Source organism: Lytechinus pictus, chromosome 3, assembly GCF_037042905.1.
Source record: "Lytechinus pictus isolate F3 Inbred chromosome 3, Lp3.0, whole genome shotgun sequence".
NCBI lineage: Eukaryota > Metazoa > Echinodermata > Echinoidea > Temnopleuroida > Toxopneustidae > Lytechinus > Lytechinus pictus.
Window position 1 is genome coordinate 58,124,890 of NC_087247.1, and position 21,694 is coordinate 58,146,583.

A 21,694-nucleotide genomic window follows, 5' to 3' on the forward strand; every position below is an offset into this window, starting at 1 on the left:
AACCAATCACAGCGTTTGGTGGTAGAAGTGTTATGGTGTGGGCCGGAATGGCTGCAACGACCAAGACACCGCTCATCTTGATCAATAAACACCTGACTGCCAACAGATGCGTGGATGTCGTACGAGACGACGCTGCCATTGGTGATGACTTTGAACTGATGGATGACAATGCCTGCCCACATCGAGCAAGAGTTGTGGATGCGTTCTTGGCACATGAGTGTATTCAAAGGATGGTGTGGCCCGCCAACTCACCTGACCTTAACCCACTTGAACATCTGTAGGACCAGCTTAAGCGAGCTGTATCTGCACGCATTAACGGTAACAACAAAATTGCTGACCTGGCCCAGATGTTTGAAGAAGAATGGAATGCCATCCTCCAGCAAAGAGCCACAAGACTCGTGAACACCATGAGGTGAAGGGGTCAAGAAGTCATTGACAAACGTGGTGGCTACACACATTATTAAACTGTCAGTATACTGTCTGATAAAGAACAAGTCAATAAAGCACAGATTTTGAATATCCTCATTTCTTGTGTGGCGAAATCATAACCGAAGACAATCCTCATTTTCTGACCGGCGCCTCTGTGTATCACAGGCTATCCCCATAACATTACAGCCAATGTCTGTGATCTCATGCCATGTCCAAGAAAATCTCACATACAGCTGGGGCCTGTTTCATGAAGGGTTTGCAACTGTTGTAACTTTGCCATAATGGCAACTACATGTACCATGGTAACAGGGCTCAGCAGCCAATCAAAATCAAGGTTACCATGGTAGTTGCCATTATGGCAAAGTTAAAACAGTTGAGAGTTCTTTATGAAACGGGACCCTGGTCTTGATCTTGGCATCTCTGAACCCAGGAGCCTCACTTTTATATGGACTGGTTACTAATAGTAAGTCTTAAATGCATGATGCATAGGAAATTACACTATAGGGGCACTGGGACCTAAATAACATTTTTTTAAAAGCTGCCACAGAAGTCAGAATTTCAATAAACATTGTACAAAATCCACAGATATTTAATCAAAATTGTTTACCTTGGATATAATTTGTTATATTGTTATCAGACCTGCCAACCTCTGGGAATGAAAAATTGTATTCTGTGATAACAAAAACTGCATTTTCCCCAAAAAATCTGTATTTTGTAAAAAAAAATGTGCGAAACGCGCAAGGGGGGAGTTGTCCTCCCCTCCCACAGTAGGAACTTTTTTTGTGTCATTTCCTCCACACATGCAAATAAAAAAAAATATCATATGATAAAAATACTAAGTTAATTGACCTTAAAATATCCTTTGACCTTAATCAGATGGCATGAAACTCATGCAAAATTATCAGTGATAATTGATTACTCTAATGTCCAAGTTTCATGAACCAATATTATAGAACTCAAACTTTTTTTACTTTCAAAATTATGACATTTCTTTAAAAAACAATCAAGTATTGCCTTCATATAAATTGTGATCCACATCAGAGCACTCCATCCTTCTTTCATTTTCACACTTTTCACTCCCATTTGGGTTTTAAAAAAGAACACATTGAAGTTTGAACAAAATATCATCGTACTCGTAGCTTTCGCTAGACTCCATTATTCACAACACGGCCGCGGAGCCAGTGCAGTGCAGCAGCACAGCGCGATCATCAGGGCAGGTCGCGGCCGGCCTGGCACTAGCAGGCACATCCAGAAGTGCTGAATCCGCAGTGCTGGGAGTTTGCATTTTGACAAACTTACTTGTCACCGCTGCTCATTCTCCATCTTTTGGATGGACCAGAGTGAGAATCGCCTCTGTTACTCTCCTTTTTCTTAGGTATGAATCCATTATCCGAGATAAAAATATCGAGAGTTCAAGGAATCAAACACCGCGGCATACCTGCCAACATTTGAAAATTTGAAATAGGAACACCCTTGGACGGGGGTCCAGGGGCAGCGTCTCTGACGGGGTTTTCAAGGGGCGGATCGAAAGGAAAATGGCATTCTGGAGGACATTGGAGGCTTTAAATGATACCAGAATTATACTCTATACATATATATAAACACACCTGTAGGGTCATTTTATGTCTCTAATGGCCCTCCATAATTCCTTTCAACTTCAAGCCATTTGGAAATTTGAAAGAGAAACATTTTACAGTCCCTTTTGGTGGACCAACAGCAGTGCCCCAGCATGCACTCCTGATAGCAACACCCCTGAAGGTACAGGGTTTGAAGATATTGAGAACATGATTGTGGGTTCTAATTAACACAAGAACTATATTTTCATCAATGTTTTCTTGCAAACTTACATAGGGGAAGGCGGGGTAAGTTGAGCATAGGGGCAAGTTGAGCCACCACCCCCAGGCCAATAATGGACGAGTCAGACATTATGGTTGTGTCATGTATTAATGACCCATAACATAACCCTTAACCCCTCCACATTGTTTTCAACTTTGAAACAAAAAGTACTTTTTTAGAGGGAAAAATACAAATTTCAGCCAAAAAAGTAAAAAAGGGTTTGAAATAGATAAGTGTTTTTTACACACACACGTCTTTACATATAATGAAGACATAAGAACAACATTGTCAGTCAAGGTATGGATCTTCATTCTTGTCACAGTCTTTAACATGATGGATGCATAAGAAATGTGTGGATGCGAAATTATTGCATTAAGTTCGGACTGGGGTAAGTTGAGCAAGCCAACTTGGGGCAAGTTGAGCCATGGTAATTCTTATGGTAATGTAATTAAAAAACAAACAAACCTTAAAAAGCCATCGATATGCAGGCAGAAAAGAGCAAATTCACATGACAGTTCTTTTACTTTTAGAGAATGTTAGTATTTATAGAGAATTAGCAAGTGAAAAGACTTTAAATAAAAAATTGAAATGCTGGTTCATTCCGCATACATTTTGTACATAGTTTTTGTGGCTCAACTTACCCTATAAGGTGGCACAACTTACCCCACAGATGGGGCAAGTTGTGCCACTTGACATCGCTTTTTTCAAAGGTCACAACGACTTTCAGTGTGGGGGTAGAAAGTTGTATATAGGTGAAAAAGATATCCCAAGAATCAAATTTAAAGGCAAGGTACTTATTTCTACAATATTATTAGTCATATCAATTCTATCATGCAAAATGCAAAAAGTGTCACAACTTACCCCGCCTTCCCCTACTTATGATGACTTACCGGTAGATGAATGTGCAATGTATGTTGCACGTTTTGCACTCCTGAGAATATCACTTGGGTAGCTTGATGTGCTACACTCTCTCCCTCTGCTCTGCATTGCCACCTTGTGGCAGAGGAGAGCTCCAAGAGTAGCAGTACCAAGACTAGCTCTTTGTTTTGTATTGTTCTTCTCAACTACAGAGAAAATTCTTTCACAGTCACTGTTACTATGAAAGATCACTAACACAGCTTTCATCACTGATAAAAGGATAGCATATCTATAGCAACCTTTCTGATCTTTCAGTTGGCTAATTTTATGCCATATCAATTCTCTCACTTTCTTCACTGATAGCAGAAACTCCCTCATCAATTTGGTAGAGGTTAAACTCTGTCTGCACTCTATCCATCTTTTCAGGAGGTACAAGGTGGAATATGTCAATGAAGTATTCTACAGACTTAAACTTTCTGTCAGCCCTTTTGGAAATATCCAGTATTTCTGCATTAACCAGCACATCATCATTATAAGGGTATTTGTGCAGCATGTATGTAGAAGAAGAAATGAGAAAGCTCTTAACACTGGTGTAAAATGCTGGCAAGTCCAATCTATCTTTATTGTCACAAAGAAACATTTTACACTCATATCCAATCTGAATATCCTCATTATCTTTATGAATGCTCTCCTTCTCCAATTCAAGCTTGGTAATATCAACAGCTTCAGTGATAGCAGAAGGATTGACAAACTTTGTTAACAGCGATGCCAGCTGGTCAAGCAGTATTCCATGAATTCTATGTATCTGGGATTCATCACTTTGTAGAACCTGACAAAGTACAAATGAACATACATTAGAGACCATTTAGAGTACATGCATCTACACTGGAAATAAGCCCGAACTTAAACACATAAGAAAAACTCCTTTAAATGTATTTCTTTTACTTCTATGCAAATTTTATCTATTTACATGTATGTTGAAATCTTGTACCGATATATTTGTGTTTCTGCCTAAAGAATGTAAAGAAATAAGCTTCAACTGAAAATAAAAATAATTGTTTTGTGTACAATAAACTGAAGGAAAAAAAAGACCTTTGACCTTGATCATGTGACCTGAAATGCATGCAGGATGATCAGTGATACTTGTTTACCCTTATGTCCAAGTTTCATGAACTAGGTCCATAATACTTCTTAAGTTATGATTTAAATTTTTTTTTAAACATATTCTAACTTCATTGACCCTAAAATGACCTTTGACCTTGATCATATGACCTGAAACGCATGCATGATAACCAGTGATACTTGGTTACCCTTATGTCCAAGTTACATGAACTAGGTCCATATACTTCTTAAGTTATGAATATGATGACATTTCAAAAACTAAATTTGGCTTGGTTAATGAGATTTCAATGATGACCCCCTCACCGGCAAGTGGCACCTTCGTCTCGCTCTGCTATGCAGGCAAGACAAAAAATGAATAACTCTTTAATTAAAAAAAAAAGGTGTTGACAGTTGAACGATCTAAAATTCTTTTTTTTTTAATATGAAATCAACTGATCTTGGGGCCGGACTGCGAGCGCAGACGCATACCCCACTTTTGAACCATTCATTCATTTCATCTTTCTCAAACAAACTTCAAAGTTCAAACTGAAGTCATGAAAGTAGAACTACAGTCTAAATATGAAAATAGATCAAATGAAAGAGAACCTCACTTCAATCCAAATATCATGCTTAGGATTATAAAATCTTTTGTATCCGCTGTGAGAGGGATATATTTTCATGTTGAAATACGTTTTCGCATTTCAGACTGTTCGCTGGATAGCCAATGCCATGCCATGATGGTAGACTTGGCCAAGCACTTCACCATAAATAACACGAATCACGACGCCCACAGTTGCGGCCAACACAAGGCCTATCGAGCCGCTCGCACTGGCGATGCTTTCAACGACTGCGCGTGATTTAACTTAGTGACAGAGCCGGAACGAAAAACACATTACAAAGACTCAACATACAAAAAAATATATGTGTAAGGGTCAAAACATAAATCATCACACAAATAAAAAGAAAGTAACAATGACGAACCTGTTTTGGGAGTTGCAGCTGTAATCACGGTTCACAGTCACGTCTTCGCTGCACTTGGATATAGGCGCTAGACTGGTTACCATTTCTTAATGAACTTCATCAACGCCATGATCGTGTCATTTACGAAAGAAAGGATACCAGTCTCCGAGCCGTGTACACGGACAAATAAGCCATCAGGGCTGCGCTGGCGGGAAACCCATCAATACCTGCACATTCAGGGGATACTGTTGTGCGAGAGAAACGCATCGCGGTGGCGAGAAATATCTCTCAGCCCGCCAACTCGCTGGATCCTCGCGATAAATACGCCAAATAACCGCGATTTTGGGTGGATTTGGTTTAAGACGAAATCTCTCCTTCAAAAATTGAAAAAACGGGACATTCCGATTTTGGGGGGTCTAAAATTTCAAAAAATCATATTTTTCCGATTTAATTGGGACAGTTGACAGGTATGCCGCGGCCATGGCCATGAAATGCACAACACACATAGCCATGGCCACCGGCACCATTCACTCACGCTTCGCCCGTTCAACCATCGAAGCCTTATCTATTTGAATGGATATTGTGCGCGCCTCGATCACCATTATTCGCCATTTTGCTACCCCACAATGCATCGCCGTATACATGTTGGAACAATTACAGCAGCCACATGTATTTATGACACAAAATGGCGGCAGACCGTTTATTTGCGGCGTCAGGGTCTGAGTGGGCGTTTAGCGTGTTAGTTTGCGGAAGTGCCGCGATCTATACAATTGCCACTGAGCTTCAAAATTGCTTTACAGTATGGAACACCAAAATCGCAAATATTTTTTTTAACATAAAAACATATATATTTGAACTTGAAAAATCGTATTAAAATACAGAAAAATCGTATGCCAGTATTTTAATTCAAAAATCGTACTAAATACGGGAAAATCATACTGGTTGGCAGGTCTTGTATGTAGTATGTATTTAACTTCCTGTTATCCTTTCAGTCATTCACCTTTACTTGTTTACAAACTCCCCCAATGTCATCTAAGAATCCCCAAAACCCCAATATCATTTAACTCCTAAACTTTGATCATAAAAGACCAACCCTCAGTGACGTCAGCTAACTTCAAGGAACAAAAGTTCTAAGAAGTACGACTCACACTTCCAGCCCCAGTCACTTGCACAGAGCATCACCACACCCCTTATATCTTTTTTATATATTTTTTTTTAATATCAACACAAAATAAAGAAAGAAGATACAGGTTTAATTAATGCATGTATTTTTCAACACATTTACTGGTATTGATTAAATTTTTTCAAGTTTTTGATAAACTTGGTAAAACGAATGGTAAGTGATGCATCAGTCAGTCAAGGGAAGCAACATTTTTCACTTGCATATTAATTTAGGCTAAAAGATGGCTATTCAAGAGGATAAGAGAGGTGTCCTTGAGAGTAATCATGTTGGCCTTACTTTCAATAACTTAAAAAAATGGAATTTATACCTGTTATATTTAAAATCAGTCGATGGTATCAAATTAATCGATTTCGATGTTTACGCCACTTAGGGTATCAAATTAAGGGATTTCCCTGTTCACTCCACTTAGGGTGGCTTTTTTCATGGGTTATTCCATTTAGGGTTGCAAATTTAGTCAATGTAGTTATGCCATTTAGGGTGCATTTCTGAAATAAACGGTATAGGTATAAAACTAAACAATTGATGCTTGCATGAACAGCAAGTGGAAAAAAAATGAGATTTCAGACCTAAAAATGGGACACTCTATTCATGTTTTGTAAATCATAAAAAGGAAGTTCCTACATTAATAATGCGAGCGCAAACTGGATAATTTTAGCACGTTTTGAATAAAGATCAAGATGAGTATCTCAATAAACATGTGTGCGCATGTTTTAGAGTTAGACAGAATCTGGGCATTCTGAGTATATTTCATTTTTATCATGAAAATCAATAATGCGAGCGCGATGCGCAAGCGGAAAATATTTGATATTCCGGTATGAAAAGGGTGAATTTAAGCACTATCTAAAGCACTGTGTATGGAAATTGTGAAGTGTATGTGGATTAGGACTGGGTCTATTTTGGGAGACTAGTCGAGAAAGTACGGTGACGGTGAGCGCGTGTTGGAATGTTGTTTTGATTGTGTGAGGGGGATATAAAAAAAGGTTGCATTGTTTTGAAACATGAAAGGAATTTTCCGGCTCCCCTATCTTTCTTTCTCTCTCCCTCACACATACACACAGATGGGGAGGGGTCAATTTATTTCTGAAGTCATGACCTTTCCTGATAAGGGAACCACGTGGCTTCTTCTTCTTTGTTTCCCCAAAAGTTTAATTGACTATCGAAGGTCCAATCTGCTCAAGTGAGCTGGTTGTGTGTTTACTTTCTGTTTTGAGCACGCAGACAATGACTTATATTGTGATCGAGGGCATGGAAGGCCGGGTGGGATTAACATTTTCGGAGCTCTTCAGGTCGGTGTTTAACTGTGAATGTGATACAATCATTGATCATTTTTGACAAATTACCTCGGTAATATCATTTTTAAACCTGTATCAAGTATTAAAAAACCGTTGTCATCATTGCTATCTTGTCATTTTGTTATTATTACTTGGGTATTCGAGTTATTCCAACGTCATAATCGGGATCTGCCGAACATTCGATTAGTTTAAATTTTGCTAATCGATTGCGATCGGCGGCAAGCCATTCGAACATTCGATCAATCGATGTTTACTACCAGGCCTAATGTGGATAGCACTTACTAAATGATGCGAGTGCAAAGCGCGAGCTGATATTTTCATTATTACTTCGACCTAGGACCTGGATATTCTAGACCTAAGGACATTTTGTCATCAAAATGATGACTATCTTCCTCTTCCTCTTCCTAATTGCGATATGACACTTTTTCTTTTTCTTAGTTATTAGGAATTCATGAAAATTTTATAATATTTATTAATGTAATAAGCCTAATGAGTGAAATTTGTTGACATTTGAGGCCTGAAAACTGTATATTTTAAGCACTTTGGTAATCATGAATAGGATTTGAGTTTATCTATTTTTAACTATTACTGCGAGCACAAATCACGAGACGAAATTTTTGATAAACTGTCATAAAAGGGGGATTTTAAGTAGTTTGTTATAGAATTAATATATAAAGAATCTTATGGAGTAAACAAAGACAATATGTAGGCCTCCTTGGCAAATCAAATAATGTGAGCGCACAGCGCAAAAAGCTGCAAATGATATTCACACCATAAAACGGACATTTTACAGAGCACTTTGAAAAAAATCAATTTGTAAATCAAACAAAATAATAAAAGCTTGATGTCCAAACTGAAATGTTTTGTACATTGACTTCAAAACTTGATATTTTAAGCTACATATCAGCCTAGGCCCTATTGAGCAAGATAAGTACATCTCATCAAACAGGCTATGCGAGCACGAGCGAAAATTTAATAAAGTGACATGAAAAATATATTTTAAAATCATTTTCCAAGTCTTCCCCTGACCTTATTTTATTCACACGAGCTTGTCTCCCTCCTCTTCTTTTTCCTAGACGTGCTAGATCTTCTAAGTGTTTTCCTCCTTCTTTCCTTCTTTTTATTTTTTTCTCGCTCCGCCAATAGGGGGGGCGGCACCCATGGGTGCATCTCTGCCGCCGTGTACAGGAAAATTGAAGGCATGGCGCATTCAAGAATGCAACTATTTCCCGCAAATTTGATAAGAGGATTTACAGAATGAAGTCCTCCTACGAAACTTACCAAACGATGTAAAGTCATTTCCTCCTAATATGATGAATATCCCTCAAATAGCGTCATTTAAGCGTTGATTTTTCTTCTCGTTGACAAAATACAAAGCAACCTTGCGAGTTCTCAAATTTTCGTCTAATGAGCAAAAGGGGGCGCGCGATTTATCTTCATATTAAAGACACTACAAGGGAAATACTAGACACAAAAACTATCTTACACGTAAATCGATGCAAAGCGTTACGCGAAGTCGGCAAAGTGTTCAATCTTTTTACTGTAAAGACTTTGGTGGAACGTTAATTGACAAACGAACGGTAGCACTTGCGGGGCTTCGTTCAAGGTACGACAAATTTTCTATATTTTTTGTTTAATTTATCATCGCTTTGAATATTTTCCAAAAAGTATTATCGTCAGCAAAACTAATAAAAAGTACGTTTTTAAAGTTGAATTAAGAAGACGATTCCAAATATTGAGATATTTACATTAATAGCAACCTTACAACCCCCCAAACACTAATAGGTGATTCGACCCCCCATTTTTTTTTCTTCAAAATAGTGAATTTGAACGATTTATCCCTACCCATTTTCCCTGAGTTCGCTCCTGCAATGCCTACCGAGACGGGTGTTCTTTGAGTGTGACGTCACCGGGGGGTATTCGGTCCCGGTTTAGTAAACAAGGCAGTGCCGTTTTGTGTACTACTATGGAATAACTGCAGTTGAAGTTGTATCTGCGAGCCATAGAACTTGCAAAGAGGAAATGATTAAAATATTTGTGGCCGTACTATTATTCCAAATATGTGAATTCCCTCAGAATGATACCATAGACCCTAAAGGAATAATTTCAAGGTGAATAATATGAAATTTGATCGAGATCTTCTCACCAGTCGATAACGTAGCAGACGTGTTATTATGACATATTTATCCGCGTGTGACGCGGCTCTTGCAAAAAAACACAGTTGGTTGCGGAATTGCTTTGTGCCGACCGGCCGCCCGCTCCGGCGCAGCTAGCTGTCGAGCTACCGTACCGTTCTTGTTGTCTTCAACCATAGAGATGTATACTAATTACTATATATCTTTCTGTCTTCAACTCACTTCCGAATTGCGTTTGTATGTGTGACGGTGACCCCTAGCGTAATTAAATATAGAAAACAACTCAGAAGGCCGAGAAAGAATACTATACGTTTGGTTCAAGATTGTTCTGTGGAATGAGCTATGAGTGGAAATGATCCAGAGGATATAAAAGTGGAGTCAAAGACAAAAGAAAAGAAGAAAAAACGCCAGGGGATCGCTGCACGGCCATGAACTAAGTCGACATACCAGACCATAACAGTACACTTAATGCCTGGGTGTTGTGTGTACTAGTATTATGCGTTCAGCACGCGCTGAGCTAGCCGCCGGAATTACTTTCCAGCTACTCACTTGATTGAACATCGTGATAAAATAAATGAGAAATAGTGAAAATATCATTCAATAACTCACTGTTCGCTATCTTACATCATGATTGAAGAGTTCATGGTGGTTATTCATACTGTTTTTTATACAGGGAAAGTAAAGATTTGTGCATATCAGTCCTATTTGTTTGATTTGAGTTGCTTTGAAAAAAAATTGTAAAATATCTTTCTCTCTCTGCATAGCATTTCTGTATGACATTCAGGCACCTCTTATACTAAATTCCCCCCGGTGACGTCACACTCCGAGTGACTTTTCTGTACACTCGTCTCTCGGGCTCTGACAGGTGGCTAATTTCATAGACTTTCAAAGCAAAATATCGAGAAGGCAGAGGATTATTGTGACATGCTATGTGTTTGAACAACTTATATATACTATATATTGTATGTAGAACCTATATTTATGGAAACTCACCCCCTTCTTAATTCAACTTTAAAGTTATTGCATTTATTGGTGCCTCTATTTTATCAAACAATCATTGGAATTGCGCATACAATGAATCAAGAATCTAGTTTTAAAAATACCGACAAGCTGAATTAAGGTTGTGAACTGTATTAGCGCCACCAACGACCTTCCTTTTATTTCCATGGAAGAGACATGCGAAGCCACTTTCCAGGCCGAGGTAAGCGATTTTGCTCTTTTTTGTGTCCTTTTTTTAATTAAAAAATATGTTAAAAATTGAAAATGGAACGCTTTTCACCAGAAAAAGCCCTGGTGAGTAGCGGAATGGGTTTCGGCTAACATCATTCACGTTATGAAGCGATGTTAACGACAACTCTAAAATCCATGGCGTATACACGTTGGTTGTACGTGTGAGTGGGGGGCGGGCCCCTCGGCCCCCCCCCCCCTGGATCCGCCTACATCCGAGTTAGTCAAGAAGTTAAACTTGTTATGACGGTCCACAATTTTCGTTAGACTCTAATCTTTCTTTTGATACATAAAAATTGCAAGAAAATATCGAGAATATATATTACCGATGATTTATTCCTTATATTTTAAATTTTTCTGCCAGAGAGAAAAAATGGCAGCCATGTGTTGCTGCCCTCTACGTTCAACGAGTTGTGCTTTTATCAAGGCATTCCGATTAGAATTTTTGATATCCTGGCCAATCAATGCGAGCGACAAGTTCCGAACGCACGCACTCTACAAACGCAAAAGCAGCGGCACAAATCGCGTATAGCGCACAAAGAAGAATTACGTAGTGCGTGACGTCATGTTTCATTCACAAATCTTGAGCTGTGATCTCATTGGGTGTTTTGGCTCTCATTTGCATATTTTCCCATAATACAAAACCTATGTAGTGCGAGAAGTTTCTCTGCGAACCACCGATCAACCTCATACTAAACACGACGTATTTCCTTCAAGATTTCGAGTTGAAAATCTCATTTTCTTCATACGGTGTAGCTACATTACCTCGGTAAATCTGATGATATTTTGCGGACTTCTCGTCATTTGGTAAGTCATATTTTTGAAGATATTTACCGTCGAGTAATGAAAATCACATGACTGTGTTCGTTGTTTACTGTGTATCAATGTGTGCAAAGTGTATGTTAGTGACATGTATGGGTACAAAGCGACATACGGAAAACCGTCTTCACTGATGTTGATTTTGTGGACTGTTTTGCGGTGGTGTTTGTGCTAGCCCGCATTGGTGTATTTCAAGCATGGCGAGCGTTGCGTTGTGATCGGGCTTCGCTCGGGTGTTCGTGAAGGGCCGTGGAATGCGTGTGGAGCTCGGCCATGCGGCCTTGGGGCGTGAATGTAATGAATGGCAGCTGCACCTGTTGTTTGTATGCCTCTGAAATTGAAGCTCTCTTTCTATTAATGGCATGGCGAATATCATAGTGTTTTAGGAATATAAGTTTGGGCATTTTATTTGTTGGAACTTTCGTGATACTGATTTTACTTCTAAAACTGGACACTGATTTAATTTTTTTTTCGGTAAAGCCAGAGACAATCAATGGAATTGTTGAGTCATTATAATATCATAGAGCTATAGCTCTATGATAATATCAATTATAGACCCTATAGAAATACAGGAAATTAAATTGAAAAGTGCGGATGTGTACCAAATTGATATGGATGGAGATTGATTTTGATTTTGTTTCCTTCAGTATTTTTTTTTTTGCAAAAATCAAATATTTTCCTGCCCTGTTCTTTTTCTTATCTATTTTTTTTTTTTATTTGAATTACCAATTATGACATTAGCAATAAATCAAACTCAAAAGTTCAAACTATGGTCTATTTTCATTGTATAATCTACAGCATAATCCAAAGATGACTGACTGATTGAAAGACATTTCACAAGACCCAAAGGACAAAGGTTGAGAGCTACAAGTTCATATCGCATTTTACAACTGCTCAAGAAGGTGAAGGATTTGGGGATCACTAAATCAAGACGATATTCAGATATAAAAACAATTTTATTGTTTTATGAGATAATCTTTCAACTTTATTTTTACTTAAAATTGAAGAAGTGAATAATCTTTAAAAATTATGAATATGATGCTGAGAAGGGTCGAAAACCATTATCTGTCAACAATGATGCACTGTAAAAATGCTATTATGTATGGTCATAATATTCTTGTGATTTTTTTGTAATTAATTTATGTATTATGTTGTTTCACTGTTAAAAATAATTCAAACAATGTTTACTATGTGAATTGCATAGTATTTTAAACATTTTAAACAAGTGTTTAAGAACTTTATAAACAACAAAGTTTAAACTCTAATATTTAATTATCAATAAATAAAGCATGGTTGTTTAAGATTTTGAACACCTGTTTAAACTGTTTAAACTACTATGGGATCCACACAGTAAACAGCATTGTTTGAATTATTCTTAACATATATATATATATATATATATATATATAAATTCTTATGCATTAAATTTGCCGTCAATAAGAGTTTCCAGTTCAGTATGAATTATGCAAAAAACATGGTATTCTGGAATGACATTCACTTTCACGGAATACTGTAAAACACTGTTTTAACTAAATATTATCATGAAAAGTATAATGAAAATCATCAAAATAGATTAAAGCCAAACTGTAAAGAGTAAGCCAACCCCTATATCATGATTTCTTTTAATAAAGATTTAACAATTTGCAACTGCATCAACTTTATTATTTTTATATGTCACTATAATACCCCAGTCACATTTCCCCTACGGCGGCCGTACGGCAAGTCGAAAACAGCAGTTTAACATTATTTTGTACCAGTGTACATATACATGGTTTGAATAAAAATGAATAAAACAGCTGTTTTCGACTCGCCGTACGACCGCCGTAGAGCAAATGTGACTACTACATGTATACTAAGGACGTCAAAATTTATAGAACATCTTTTAATGGAAAACTGGAAAGGATTGATATAAAGTCCAATGAAGTTACTTAAAGCCAGATTTATTCACATTTTGATCAATAAATTTACCCCATACTTTCTACATCTTTTGAAATTGTGATTTAATTTTCTGAATGCGTGTTTTGGTTCTGTCAACCATTGTTTTTCATGTCTATGACAGACTCGTACCTCGGTCTCATTTGCCGCACGGCGAGTCGAAAACAGCATTTTTATTCATTTTTATACATGTACAAACCACCAATATGTAGCTGGTACAAAAACAATATTAAAACGACTGTTTTCGACTCGCCGTACGGCGGCCGTAGAGCAAAATAATGTGACCGAGGTATAAGGACCATAGCCCCTCGGTCCGTGAAATCCCATTGTTCCGAGGCTTCCGAATAATTAATGGACATCTGCATTCATTAGACGGGGTCCCAAACTTCTCTTTATAAATTGAATGTTTTTCATTTTCGGATAAAATTAATATAACTTTCATAATAGCTTTCTGTTAAAGTTTATAATTCATATCCAATTATTTCGTTTTTAATATGAATTATAAATATTTTCATTTGTATCAGGGGCGGATCCAGGATTTTTTTAAAGGGTTTCAACCAAAAATAATTAAGGGGATTTGGTCTTCACTTTTTAAGGGGGGGGGGACACGCTTCTGTTTTAACACCATTTTTAAATTACAAATTTTACTTGTGCCTCTCAATGGTGGGGGGGAGCGCACGGGCCGGCTGTGCCCACCCCCCCCCCCCCCCGGATCCGCCAGTGATTTTTATTGTTCACTCATTTGTTCACCCATGATCACGAATGTTTTCATAATGCATACCTCTCGATTTTTTAAAAATACGATTCTAAATGTTATGAAAATAGTTCAACAGGCCTAATTCTTTTTGCATGTATACCACACTCGTGGAACTACTGTTGCTACTCTGCATCAGCGTGTAGTGTCCGAGAGAGGGGGGGTAGGATGGTCGCAAAGAGCGATCGAGCAAAAGAGAAAGTGGTTAGTGGTCCATAAATGAAGAGGGGATGTTGAGAATTGAGATCATGTGTGTGTGTTTGGGGGGGGGGATGTCCGGGGGATGTTCGAAGCGAATGTTGTCACTGCTGATTACGATGATGGTTAATTAATCTTTACATCTTAATTTGGGCGATTTTGGAAATGTTTTCTTGTACCATGGGTGGGGAGAGGTGAGTGATTCAGTAAATTTCCATAGAAGTGCAGTTTTTAAGTTACAGAAGAGGATTTCACCCAATGACGGGAATTCGGGAAACACCATTTTCAAGCAATACTAATTCGATCACGTGCCATCGGATTTAGGGCCGAGTGTTCTCGTTCACATTCCAACTATCATTTCATAAATAGGCACTCTTGCAAATTAGGCCGATGCCGTTGTAAAGATAACTATTTTTGAAGCGTTATGCAGATATAAAATATATAAAGACAATTGAAATTGAACAATTCATCGAAATTTCCAACGATATTCAAATAAAAATAGTATCAACTCGTGTAGATCTATAGGGGTGAACAGACGAAATACATGCTCCTAAACGTTCAGACAAATCAATTAACTTGATATCTATATCTTTCGATGAATTGTCTTGTCAGACTGTTGAATGTGAACTTCTATTGGAATCTATTAAATCACGTACCCCTCCCGATCAAAGGTATAGATTTCCCAATCACCATAGATAACATACGGTTACATAATTTTTATATGGTATCTTATTTACATTGTTAGGTACTGATGACATCTTCATAAATACATTCACAATTATTTCATGAAATGTCACCATTGCCGTGGCTGTGACATGTTAAAGCCTGAAAGCTATATTACATAAAATATTGTTTGCACTTTGACATAATAGAGGTCAGATATTATTGTCATCTAATATAAACATTCCATTATTATGCACCATGTTTCAAAATGGGTAAGAAAATTACATTACCATCGGCATCCAGATAATTAGTCCATGATTAGACCAGGGAGAACAGAGTCTACCCCTTTTTTTGGAATTTCTATTTTCTCAGCACATCGAAGTGAGGAAAAAACCACCAAAAACCCTATATAGGTATTAAATGATAACCATTTATTGTAAACAACGTTTAGGACTGAGGGAATTGGGGGAGAGGGTATCGTATGGGGAGGGAGAGTATTTCGTTTTCCAATAAAATGCAAAAGTATAATATTTTCATGAACATGAACAAAATAAACAAAAAGTTAAAAGCTCAATATTTTTATTGAATTGTTCAGTAGAACAATAATACTAGCTGTAATAATGTTAAAAACATTTCAGTCATCATTGTAATTACATGTGTTTCATCAATCTCAATATATTGACAATGAAAATAATTTTTTAATATAGAAAATATATTTTATATGACTATTGTGAATTTTAAATAATCCCATTTTAGATCGTTGATTAAACCACCTTTCTGAAAACAATCACTTTGATATCTCCTGTAAAATTAATTTTAGATAAAAAAAATATTTTCTGTCAAAATTGATTTCTAAGATTCCTGTCTGAAAATTGATGAAACACCCTACATGTAGCTCGAGTAAAAGTGCATAATACAAAGATATTGAATACTCAAACTCTTATAATGATATTGTCCAGCAAAAAGAAAATTGTCAAATAGTTAATGAAAAATAATTGAATTATAAACCAACAATTAAGTCAAATAGAAAAAAGAAAATTATAACACACAATCCAGAGATGCCAACCTAAAGGGATGGTTGTCAGGAATATTTACCATATTTGTCAGGAACAATTGGGAGTTTCTCAGGAACAACCCAAGAAGTAGCATCGTTTATACAGGGATGCCACTAGGTGTCCTCCAAAAATACTGAAACTCATCGCGGGCCGGGACAGTGTCCAAGAAAAAAAATTTTAGGGGGGTCCACCTTTAATTTTGGGATGGACACATGTCACAGGTAAAAAATTGGACAAGCAAAAAAAAAAAAAAAAAAAAAAAAAAAAAAATTAGGAGGGTGGGGGTCTGCCCCCACCTCAAATTTAGGGGAGGGGGGGGGACCAAGTGGCTTCTTACCTTGTTGTGATCGATGACTTTGAAGTCAATTAGGTTTGAAAAACTGACGGTAGTTAGTTGTGTGTTTCTCATAGAACGCTAGACCAAAAGCTTCAGTCTCTGTATTTTGGTTGTTCAGCTGAACCGCGTTGGCTCCACTCACCAATACATAGACTGAAGAGTTGTTGGCCCGTACATTAAGACAACGTATCAGCTAACCCAGGGAGCTCTGTGCTAGCTGATACGCACGTAACCCAAGGAGCTCCGGACCGCTTTTCGGGCCGGAGCTCCCCGAGTTCCGTATCAGCATGCAGCAGTAACGTTAGATCTAACATTCGGCGGAAACCCGATTTTCGGATCGTTTTTGGTACATCAAATGTCACATTATGAAAAAATAATTACATCCAAACTTACGAGAAAATATATAAAATTCAGAAACATCGTACCTTAGACCGCAGTTACCGCTAATTCCTTTCAAATGATGATCAAAACTTAGTCATCCTCGATTCCTTCGTTGGTCATCGTAAGTTGCCATCTTGGATGACGTCATCATCTTTACAGTCGTATTTACCAGTCGCTATTATACCGCGATTCGTGCCGCTGATTTGTGCTTGTCTATGTGCGTGCGTTCGGAACTTGTCGCTCGCATTGATTGGCCAGGATATCGATAATTCTAATCAGAAAGCCTTGATAAAAGCATAACTCAATGAACGTAGTAGGCAGTGCGCGCGTTTATAAATTATAGTAGAGAAACTCCCGTTGGTTTACCGTTGGCCACACACACGCTGCATGCGCTATGCACGCACGATACATGTATACACAATACACGCACATACATGCACAATACACAATACACGCATATATACACATGCACAGCACCAATACACAATACACATGTATTGTAGTTGTTTTTTCCGTAACCTTTTTATTGTTGCCGTAACACCGTAATTGGAGGAATAAAATCGGAACAAATACGGCGAATCCGTAACGGTTGGCATCTCTGACAATCACGTCACATTCGTTCTCACTCTCGTAGTTGTAGGATGGGGGGGGGGGGTCGGGCGTCCGGACACTTTATATTTTTGAAGCCTTCTTTTTTTGTCTTTGCATTACACTAAAAGTATGAATTCAATGGTTGTAATCATCTTGTTCTCCATAATATTTCCTAATATCTTGTACTAAAAATTGATGAAACTTAGCTTGTAAATTTTTCCAAATGACTTTCTAAAATTGATCGTCCGGACACACAACCTGTCCATACAACTGGGTAGACTCATGCTAGTCTAGAAGCACTCCAGACAAAGTGTCAGAAGTACATGAATTCTCGTAAGCACACAGAAAATACAAATTATAATATGCTCTAATAAAATGTACTGCCTTTCAGGGTTCAAACCCGCTTGCCCGGGACAAGTGAAATTGACGTGCGGGCAAGCATTTTTCAAAGTCAATTGCCTGATCGGGCAAGTGCTTGTTTTGAAAATGAAAAAGATAAATTGACAGTAAAGTTTAATAATTTTTTGATAAATTGCAATTATCGGCCAATTATCTCTCATAGAATGTCATACCAGTCAAAAAAAAGTGGAAACATGTCAAATCAGCGCCAATTTACCGACATTTTATCGCCAGCGGTCCCGTTCGATGGGGGCTACCATCTTACTTTCTAAACTACACTGTGCACATGCGCTACTAATCGACGAAGGAGCTAGCTGGGGAAACCCCTCTCTCGCCCTCTGAGCGCATGCGCTCCAGTAAATGTACGGACGTACACGAGAGATCGCGAGCCAGTCTACTCTCGAGCTAGACCGCGCTGAATGCATGCAAGCTTCTGACTGACTCGGCCAGGACCAGGGTTTGTTTGTTTGTTTGTCTTATTTCCGAAATCAGATAAAAAAAGAGAAAAATATACAATATACAAGAGAGATATATACAATAACGGAGGATCACGATATTCAGCTGTATTTACAAAATACTGCTGTTCTTCCTTGGGGTCGTATGTTCTTCCTAGGGTGACCAGACATCCCGTATTTTAATCATTTCTAAGACATTTTAGTTTTTATTTAATTTTAAAAATATTTTTAAAAAAAACCCAAACATCATTAGGATTTTTGTTATATGATTGGATTGTTTTGATTTGCTTGAAGATTGAACTTTTTCCTCTTTCTTTCTTTTCTATCCTTCCTTCTTAATTTGCCCTTTTTTGTTACATATCTATTTCTATTTCCTGATCCTTTCTCTCTCTGTTCATTTTCTTTCTTTCCTTCTTTCACTTACTTGCCTTCTTTATTACATTTCCTTCTTTATTTAATTACATTTCCTTTTTTTATTTCCTTCATTCCTTCTCCCTTCCACTCGTTTTTATTTTCGTTCTTTCTCTCCTTCCATTATTTTCTTCTTTTTTTTCATTCTGGCCTCCCTTCATTCTTTCCTCCCTCTCTTTCCTCCTTTCTTTCTTTCATTATTTATTTCATTTTGTCCTTCTTATTCTTTTCCCTTATACTTTCTTTCCCTTTCTTCCTTCCTTCATTCCTTCCCTCCTTCCTTCCTTCCTGTTTTCTTCTTTCTTTGTTTCTTTCTTTCCAAGAATGAAGGAAACATTTTCTTTCTTTCCTTCATTCTTTCTTTCCTCCTCCTTTTTTCTTACTTTCTTTTTGTCTTTCTCTTCTTTATTTTGACTTTCACACATTTATTCATCTTCCCTTCTTTTCTTTTTTTTTCTTTCTATATTCAATTCAAAGAATGACGGAAACCTTCTTATCTATTTTTGTTCTCTCTCTCATCCTTCTTTTATTAGAACTTTCTTATATTTTTTATAATTTCCTTCTTTTTCCCCTTCATTTTTTCTTTCTTTCTTAATTCATCTCTTTTCTTTCTCTCCTTCATTCTTTCGTTCACCCTCCCTTCCAATTCTGTATATTTTTTCACAAGTCTAACATTGTGTAGCCTTCTTTCTTGATCTTTTATTTTGTTGATTGTCCTTTATTTCATTTTGTGAAATCTTGTCACCCTGGCCAGGACTCGGCTTCAACTTCAAACCAAATAAGCAATGAGTCGTCAGACTAAAATAGGCGACTTTTGTCGTCGTGATCGGCGACCAGAACAACTTGAACAAGAGTCAAGAAAAAGAAATGCCAAGGGCAGCGCCAGTAAATCAAGTTCAGCCAGGACAGAAAAGAATAATTAAGAGCAAAACAATTTTTGAAAAAAAATCGGGCAAGCAGTTTTTTCTATCGGGCAAGCAAATTTTTTTATCACTTGCCCGACAGGGCAAGTGATGATTTTTTTTTTGTAGAGGCCTGTTTATAGGACATTAATACATGTATGAAGTCTGCGCCGAGTATCTAATCATAAGGCAGTCTACCAGGAAATTCATCTATCGCGGGGGCAACGCAGAATTCAGTACAGACAAGTATACATGTACATTATAAATACGCTGTGCACTGTACTCTATGCAAATACAATTTATGCAAGCGGCCTTCGGCCTTGCGTAACCCTATGAAAACCACATGTTTTGCTTAGACTTCGGACACTGCCTGCCGAAGTGCCGATATCATCCGAACATGCGCCCGAAATCTACACGCTGGCATCTTTACACGACAGAGTGTTGTGCTCCGTGAGTCAGCCGATCGCGCGGTGTAAAGATTCTCACACACAGCGCTGGGCGAGGAAGGGAAGAGGGTCGTGCGATCAGCCAATCAGCGTGCAGGGAATCCGTCTACTGTGTGCCTATGGGGAAAGTTCTATGTGTAGCGACCGGTAAATACGTCTGTACTGATGACGTCATCCAAGATGACAAACGAAAGGATCGAAGATGACTATGTTTTGATCATCGTTTGAAAGGAATTTCCAGTAAATGTGGTCCAACTAGGTACGATATTTCTAAATTATATTTTTTCATAAATTTGGATGTAGACTCTAATTTCTTTTTTATAATGTGCCATTTTATATGTATGGTAGGGGGTCCTAAAGCTACGCACCACTCATCGCGCATGCAGTTTTTATGGCAACTGCGCACTCTGTGTGTGGAACTGTAACTGCATAGTGACGAATGATTCCTATTCATTTTTTTCAACAGAGGCTGCAGTAAATCTCTAAATGCAGAGAAACCAACAACTGTTTGGAATTTTGGAGTTATATTCGCTTTAATTTCATTTTATCCTATAATAATTTGAATATATTTTAGAAATTGAGGCACAGGAAATACTATTTTTTTGCATGATAAATCGAGTGCGTAGCTTTAGGACCCCTTCTAAGTTAGTTCTACATTGGGCGGCGAAATCAACAGGTGTTCGGAAAACACGGCGGGATTTTCGTATTAGTAAGTTTTGCGATATTTTCTTCTTGGTTAAGGATCTTTAGAATGTTTGCCACAAATTAGTGAAAGATAATTTGTTGAAATATTAAAATTGGGATAGTTTTTAGGCGCTAGTGTAGTTTCGCACCTCCCTGTTTAATGGTTTTCAAACATGTACAATCTCACCCTAAATAATTCACAACCTAAAATACTTGCATCTGAGCCTCCAAAAATCCAGTAGAAGTTGAATATTTGCCGTTTTGACACTTTTTTACAAAGTTTTACACCTATTTCGGAATCACTCGGTCGCTTGATCAAGCTCAGCGCTGCACATAAGCAGTCGGTACGCGTACAGTACGTACCACCTAGTGAAGTGCAAGAAGAGCGAGTTTTTCTATGGTATCTTCAAAAAGATTTTTTTCCCCTCTTTCAGCTTGCACCAAGTATTACGGTAGTGGTTGTGCAGAGTGGTTGATGTTTGTTGTGTGAAGGTATGTGTGTGGGGTGTGCATGTGTGTGATTTTTTGAATGAAATAAGAAATGTGAAAAATGTGAATACACGTAGATTTAGCGATGAAATAAGAAATAATAATGTAGAGCATTGTTTTGAACTCTAGGTCAGAACTCTTGAACTCTTTGAAC